Genomic DNA, 8,888 nt, shown 5'->3' with positions numbered 1-8,888 from the left:
CTCAATCATTTTCATACAAACGGATCGACGTTTCCTCAATGACCAGGGAATGTTCCTCAACATTTCCTCAATATTTCTTTGAGGTCCAGTTCTACTGGGATAATACGTTTTTTGTGGGTATTAGAGTTGCAAGATGCTATTATCTATTATCCTACTTAATCGCAGCAAGATCCGACAAGTAGGACAGCACGGTTTATAAGATAATACGTTTTTTGTGGGTATTAGAGTTGTAAGATGCTATTATCTATTATCCTACTTATTCGCAGCAAGATCCGACAAGTATTAACGTGCCGAAGTTCTTGAAGCAAAATAAGCTCCTTAGAGTATGCAATAGTTTTAATATTGTTAGACTTAACAAAAATGCATCAAATAATTCTCAACTGGTTCTGACAACGCAAATATGACATTCGGCTTGAATCGCCAATCGAGGCAACCCAAATGGTACTGATGATCGGGACTGGCATCTCTTGAATCAGCTGTACCATGCCATGCTCCACGACAGTAAACCAACAAAAGACACAATTTTTTGTTTTTGCCTAACTTATCTCATACAATATTTTGTAAACCATAAAAGTTTGAATTGATTTCAAACTATGCAGAAGTTTTTTTCTTAGACCTGAAGCAGTTCCCAGTGGATCAAAGTGCGAACATTGAGCGAGCATGTCGCAAAATTTTCGAAAATGAGCTTAGAATCGGACAAGTTGCGGACAACAAATGAGCGATGACTGAAGTTCCGCAAAGCTCTCGTTTTAGAGCTTAAGAACGGTCGGTAATCGGATCATAAGCGAGCGAAAAATAAAGTTCCGGTCAACACTCGCCAGCAAGCTCATCAGCGCGCAGGAAACGGACATGAACATGTTGCAACTCAACACTTTCGTTATGTCGAGTGCGATGCTGCTTCGGGACGGTAAATAAATGACTTCGGCCTACAGAAATAAGTTTCGGCCTACGACACGACAGAAAATGTATTGACAACAATTGTTGTTGTTGTTATGTTTTTGGTTGTGTCGTCCGCTGTGTTTTGCGTTCTCCATGCAAGAAGAAAATTGGCAAGAAGAAAATTGTGAAGAAGAAGTAAGTATTTAACTGCATTCTACTTATATGTTTTATATATTGGTGAAAGCTGCGGAGCCTTAACCAACAACAACAACAACTTAATAGTTTGAGAAGTTTTGCTATATTTATAACTTGTATGTACGTATTATACCCTTTGTTTTTTACATTAAAGCGTGAAGCACTACACCTGCTAAGATCGCTACAATTTGAAGTGGAGTTTATTTATTTTTATAACATACACATACATATATATACATATATAAATTGTAAATAGTAATTGTTCTTTTATATATATTTGCAGCGGCCTTTTAACAAAAATTTGCGTTGGAAGATTTTGATCGGACTACCCAGAGATTTTTCCAATACACCCACGGTCCTTGTCTAAATTAAACAAAAAATTTAAAACAAACAATATAATTTAGATGTAGTTATAGATTATAAATTATAATGAATTTGTATTTTTAGCTTTAAATATAAAAATATATTTTTAACCGTGCTTTTTTAATAGGGCAAAAAAAAACTCATAAAATTATTGCAAATTATATTTTTTTCGAATTACAAATGATATCATTGCCGATACTGTTTCGATATTGTTTACGAGTTAAAAACAATATCATTTAAGATACGTTTTTAATATCATTAGCGTATCATATAATCAATTACTCCCGACTCGTTTTTAATATAAAAAGCGTCCGACAAAAGTATCGGAAAAGGCTCGCAAACGATACTTTTGTAAGCTATCGCGAAGGAGCGTTTCGTTGCCACAAACTAAAAGACAGATGATTCGTGTTATTATCGTTCTCGGATACTCAGCTGAGAGTTTTGCACGTTTTAGATCCGGAAAAGTTATCACAAAAGGCTCGCAAACGATACTTTTTCGAGCTATCGCAAACTAGCTTTTCGGTGCCACAAACTGAGCGAGAGGTGATTCATTTTCCTATCGTTCGTGGATCTGAAAACGGACGTTTTGTCCGCTTGAAACCCGCAAAGCTATCATTAATGATTCCGTCAACGAAGTTTAAGCCCACTGGGGTTGCTTCTTGAATGAAACCTGAAGCAGTTGCTAATATAAAGCAGTTGATAACCTGAGAATGTTTAAACAATTGTGAACACGAAGCAGTTGATAACCAAAATCAGTTTTTAACCTTAAGAATCAGCTAATTTTCAAATTTGGACAAAAGCCTTTCTTTTCGATTCTCATAATAAGGAGGAGGAGGCAAATTGAGCAACAAGCCATGCCCCAATAGGGGATTCAGGTCCTATAATAATACATTTAAATAATAATAGTAAATTGTTTACAATTGTTTACAATACTTTTATAAATATTTAAATTAAGTAACGGGTATCCTATTGTCGGGATCTCGACTATAGCCTTTCCCACTTGTTTTTTTTTTATGAACAGCTGATTTGGTTTAACAGGGCTCAAGGGCGCAGTGTCGCTTAAATACGTATATCGATAACAAAAATACCAAAATTCTGTACATAACATAACAGCCGATTTTCAGCGAGGAAAAAGGGAAAACGTAACGATTTCAGCTCGCTCCGAGTGTAAACTAGGCTATAATAAAAAACAGTTTTAGGAAGACCCCAAGAATTTAATTCTTTTGACTTAAAACTGCTGGCGATGCTAAAGAAAAACTTTCCGGCAACACTTATTATTTCTGCCGCGCAAAAGCTGTATGCTACATAGGTTTGCTGCTATATCAAGATATTGCTGCTGTCGTAATTCAACTCTACGTAATCACTGCGGACGGAAGTTCGCGAAAATAAAACTCCCCCTTTTTTCAAACCGTATAAGCTACAGATATGTCCTATAAATCGTTGAAAAGCTAAAATTGGGGGCTTTTAAACTTTTTTTCTAAAGTGCTCAGGTACATTTTTATAGGTGAAAAAATTTTTGTTGTCTCACATTTTGACGATTTTAAAAAAATTGACACATGACATCTTTATCAAACTTTCATATGTTTTATAGGCTATTTCCACGACCACTCACATTTGCCACATTTGCTCACATTTGAATGAGCCTCATATTTGGCTTTCCACGACCAAATGTGAAACTGTGAAGACACTTAAAGCAAAGCAGCTGTTCGACTAATGTGCACAAATTATAAAAAGCAGACAATAACAACATTTTATTATTTATTATGATATTATAATTGGCGCAAATTTAATGCCCACCGATTTTATTGATGAAAGCAGCTGGTTAAGGTGATAATTGCTTTTTTTTAAGAGTTTATCGATAAACATCGCGTGCTCGATAAAAAAATACTGAAATTCGAATGACAAAAAATCGGCTCATTCATTATGAATGAGCCAAAATGATCATTCGGATTTTGTACTGAAATGAAGTCCACATTTCGGCCAAATGATGAAAATGGCGTCGAATGAGCCAAATGTGCTGTCGTGGAAATAGGCTATTAGTCAATGAAATTCTGCATTTTATTTACACATATCTGTAAAAATTAAATTTCACAAGATATTTAGGTGGATTGAAAAGTAAGATCCTTGAGAATGAAAAACATTTTTTGTTTTCAAATTTTTTTATTTTATTCATTGTTTTTAGAGTGATACCCTTATTCCACTGATTTTCAAAATTTTTGATCCCGCCCGAAACATAATTTTCCAGAAGGTCTACAAAATACTACTCTTCGGCGTCTATAATATCCTTGCGCGATTTGAATTTTAAATTTATGAATCATATTTTGTGGTTTGGGAAGTGATAATTGTCCAAGGAACTCAAATCGGGTGAATCAAGTGGATGCGGAGGCAATTGAAGCTCAAATCATTGATTTTAGCCATGGTTTCGATGTTCGTGTTTGTGGTCCGGAGTCAGCAAACGCGTTCCCCGTCGGCAGATTAACATTTTCGAATGCAGAATCTCTTCTAAAATATGGAGGATGTGCTCAATACTAACCCTTGTAGAATCTGCTATCTCATGCACCTTCACTTTCTGGTCATCCAACATCATGTCATGTTTTTTTTTAGATTGTTCTGTGTATTGTCCTCCTGCATTGGAGGACCTGCCGATGAGACCTTCATCGACAGTGGAGTTCCGGCCACCATGAAGCTATCGAAACAAATATTCACAGTGTAATCCGAAGGATCATTAGCCTCATAATATTTATCCAACTTTTCTTAAGTTTCCTTCGCCGTTTTCCCTCTCAAAAAATAAGTTTTTATGAGAAAATGAAAATTTGGTTTCCCAAACTCAAAATGTTGCCAAACACGTTAACAAAAATTGTCTGTCAAAAAAGAACTAATGTCTATATCGCTCTGAAATTTTATATGTCTGCCTAAATATGAATGGACTACAAGGCAAAATAGTTATTTAAGCGATATCAGCGCATTAAGGCTGTCAAGGAGGTTACTATTCACCCCACCTATTATAGTATACATATTACGTAGTGTTGATATAAGACAGCAGCAATAACGTGACACAGCAGCAAACCTGTGTAGCAGACAGCTTTTGCGAGGCAGAAATAATCAGTGTTTCCAGACATTTTTTCAGAAATTAACAGTGTTGCCAGAAAGTTTTTTTTTGCATAGCATTTTTGGCAGTTATAAGTTTAAAGAATTAAATGGTTGGGGTTTGTTTTTTTATTATTAGTGAAATAACAATCAGGAACATATGAGACAAAAAAAATTTTGATATCTTCCAAAAAAAACCTCTTCAAGAGAGTAAAAGTCTAGTGACGAAAGTCTAGATGCCACAAAATTTCTGATATCCAATTTTGTGAGCCCTGTTCAACCAAATCAGCTGTTCATAAACAAAACCAAATGACAAAAACTAATTTTACCAAATAAAATGCAGGAAAGCGTTAAATTAATTATGTTTGTTATTTGTATTTATGTAATTTCATAGTTATGCATGATTATTTCATATATTCGATTTTATTTAATTAATATAATCGTTGAAGAAATTTCTATTGAATTTTGATATTTATATTTTTATATTTATTTATATCTGCGTTCTTCATTTTTTCGGCATTTATAAACTGCACCTTATCACTGCGGACGGCAGTTCGCGTTAGTGACGAAAGCATCACGAAGGGTGCGAAAGGCGACTAACTATATATACAGCTAAGTTGGAAAATTTGCAACGACTGTCCGATCAGATCGAGTTATATACCGATCGAAAGGTTTAGTCTTTACTTACAAAATGGCATACTAAATACTTTTTTACTTACTTTTTCTAACCAACTTGGGTCATGAGATACGGGGGTGCAAGTAGGAGGGGATAAATTTAGATGATTGCAGCTAATGGGGCTGTTGGGGCCTTTTGGTAAAATTTTTTTGGAATTCTACTTAAAATACGCGTCGATTAATTCCTCAATCACCCAAAGCCCATAACTGGTTCAAAAGATAAATAAATTTGAAAATTTTAGTGGACTTATCAAATTGAAATGAAAAGTCAGTTTGTTTGTCTGTTTGTCTGTTTGCATCAAAGCGCTAAAGGAGCTTAAATGTAATGATGGGCATTTATTCCTTTTCGAAAATCTAGAAATGTTTGTTTTACGACTTTTTGAAAAAATCGCTAGTTTAGCGGGAAAACGCTAAATCCCGCTAAAATTGAAACCTCAACAGTTTCCAAACCATAAAAGCTACCGTTATGTTCTATATATCATTGTAAAGGTGTGATTGAGGGCTTTTATGCTTACCTTTTTTTCTAAAGTACTCAGGTAACATTTTACAGGTGAAATAAAGTTTTTTAGCTTACTATTTGGCGATTTCTGACAAAACGGCTCTAACGATTTCTGTTAAATTTAAATATGTTGTAATACGTACAATTTCGCGTTTTTTGGTTTGAGAAACATAAATTTTGGTTGAGGGGTTTGGAAGATATTACCTGTTAAGTGAATAAATACATACGAAAACCTTTTTCGTTTTATAAGATATCTCAACCAAACTGATACAATATGCATTTTACTTGGTTTTACATATCCTTTCCAAAGTTGGTTCAAATCGGACCACTATATCATATAGCTGTCATAGGACCGGTCGGGCGAAAATCAAGTCTTAGTATGAAAAACTTTTTTTGTTTTATGAGAAATCTTAACCAAACTAATACAATATGCATTTAACTTCGGTTTATATATCCTGACAAAAATTGGGTTAAATCAGACCACTATATCATATAGCTGTCATGGGACCGATCGGTCCAATATTAAGTCTTAGTATGAAAAACTTTTTTGTTTTACGAGATATCGTAACCAAACTAATATAATATGCATTTAAATTAGACTTATATATCCTGACCAATGTTGGTTCTAATCGAACCACTATATCATATAGCTGTCATAGGGCCGATCGGTCGAAGTCCGAGTCTTAGTATGAAAAACTTTTTTATTCATAGTTATTACGGGGTCTCCGACAGTAACTTAACTTGGTTTTATATATCCTGACCAAAGTTGGTTCAAATCGGACCACTATATCATATAGCTGTCATAGGACCGATCGGTCCAATATTAAGTCTTAGTATGAAAAACTTTTTTGTTTTACGAGATATCGTAACCAAACTTAGAGAATATGCTTTTAAGTTAGACTTATATATCCTGACCAAAGTTGGTTCTAATCGAGCCATTATATCATACAGCTGTCATAGGGCCGATCGGGCGAAGTCCGAGTCTTAGTATGAAAAACTTTTTTTTTTCATAGTAAGTACGAAGTCTCCGACAGTAGATGCTCGGCTGTAGCAACGCGAGCAAAGCGAGCAGGGGGTGGAGCCCCCTAGTTTTTCTTTATAATTAAAGAAAAAAAATTTTTAAATATGAAATACGTTCAACAACTAAACAACTTTTACTATTTGCCTGCATTAATGATAAAGTTACAATGTCAAAAGCAAAAGCAATTGCAAAAATTTCTGATATCCCACAAAAAAACCTTTACACGAGGTAAAAGTCCAGTGACGAAAGATTTCTAGCAAAATTTCTGATATCAATTTTGTGACGAACAAAATTCAGTTTAATCTAAAAATTTTAAATAAAATATAAATTAATAAAAAGGCGAAAATTGGCATTTAAAATATAAAACAATAAAAAAAGGCGAAAATTGGCATTCGGCACTGCGCAAAAAGTAATTTTCATGTACAAAGAAGCTCACCCTTTTTGCTCACAGTGCACAATGCCAATTTTCGCCTTTTTTTTATTGTTTTATATTTTTAAATGCCAATTTTCGCCTTTTTTTTATTAATTTATATTTTTATTTAAAATTTTTAGATTAAACTGAATTTTGTTCGTCACAAAATTGATATCAGAAATTGCTAGAACTCGTACCTCGTGTAGAGGTTTTTTGTTTGTCCACTTTTCCAAAATCATCAAAACAACGCTTTCTTGTTGTGCTCTTAATTGGCACGCTCATTTTTTTCTTTGTTGACTGACGAAAATAGGTTTAAAACCTAGTTATATTTAACATAACGTAATGTCGATACCGAGAGTTACGTAGCGAACAGTTTTTGATTCCGCGGTCGTTTCGCTCTAAGTGTAACCAGGCCTTAAGACTTGATTTTCGCCCGATCGGTCCTATGACAGCTATATGATATAGTGGTTCGATTTGAACCAACTTCAGTCAACTAATGTGCATATTCTAAGGGTTTCGTTATAATACCTCATAAAACAAAAAAGTTTTTTATGCTAAGACTTGATTTTCGCCCGATCGGTCCTATGTCAGCTATATGATATAGGGGTTCGATTTGCACCAACTTCGGACATGAATTAAAAGAATTTCATATGCTGTTAGTTTGGTTAAGATACATATCTTATAGACTTGATTTTTCCCAAGCGAAATGTGCATTTTCGAGATTTGTTAAGAAGACACATACATATAAAACATAAATATGTGTTGATGTTAATGTACATAAAAAAAAAAATTATCAACAAAACAAAAAAAAACATTTATCAAAATACCATATAAAAGTTGACGGAACCGGAAATCGATCCCACCACTCAATTGTAGAAGAAAGTTTAAGACTTCGGGCCACTCAGGGTGTTGCGTACAACTTGCCAAATTGCCATATTGGTTTTACAGTACTCCATTTCATAATTTCAAAAATGTTTATTAACATTAAATGTTTATATTATATATCATCATAACATTAATAAATACACATTGATTGTCAATGCAAAATTGTTTAAATAAAAAACAAGGCTGCAAACCTCCAAAATTTTGTTAAAGGTTCCGTTCGGAGCTTCGAACCATAGAGCAAGACATCGGTTCGGTTCGCGAATCGGTTTAAATACCCCCTGAGCCCAAGGTTTGGGTTCAAACCTTGGTTCAATGTCATACAAAAAAAATATTTTTATTATATATCTTTCTCTACATTTTGAACTAATTGAAAACGGTCATCCGTTTTTAAAATAAAAATGGAAAACTAATAAATATTTCTTTTCGAATATTTTTATTATATATTAAGAATTGATTGTCTGACGTTTAAACTGCTATTTTACAGAATTTTGTTAAACAATGAATTTGTGGAAAATTTAATTATGACCAAATAGATTGCAATTTTAATCGCCAAAAAAAATATATTGACTAAATCTATCGATTTGTGAATTAGACTTCTAGTAGGTAATATTATTATCTTATGTTTTGTAAAAAAATAAATACAAAAATGCAACTTGAAGTATTCTTAAAAAGCGAAAAACTGAAGACCGTCTGTTGACGGTCTTGTCGGTTTAAGCGGAAAAAGTACGGCCGTTCGCTTGCATCACAATGGAATATCGTACGCGAATTTTAACGATAAGTTTTGTCATTTCTTGCTTCTAAAGTTCTTTTTCATTTGGTAATCACTAATATAATTATAAAAATGCAATTTACTTGAATTTAAGTGTCTATTA

The sequence above is a fragment of the Drosophila innubila genome, chromosome X (genome assembly GCF_004354385.1).
Source record: "Drosophila innubila isolate TH190305 chromosome X, UK_Dinn_1.0, whole genome shotgun sequence".
Taxonomy (NCBI): Eukaryota; Metazoa; Arthropoda; class Insecta; order Diptera; family Drosophilidae; genus Drosophila; species Drosophila innubila.
Note: the sequence above shows the minus strand (reverse complement) of the source record.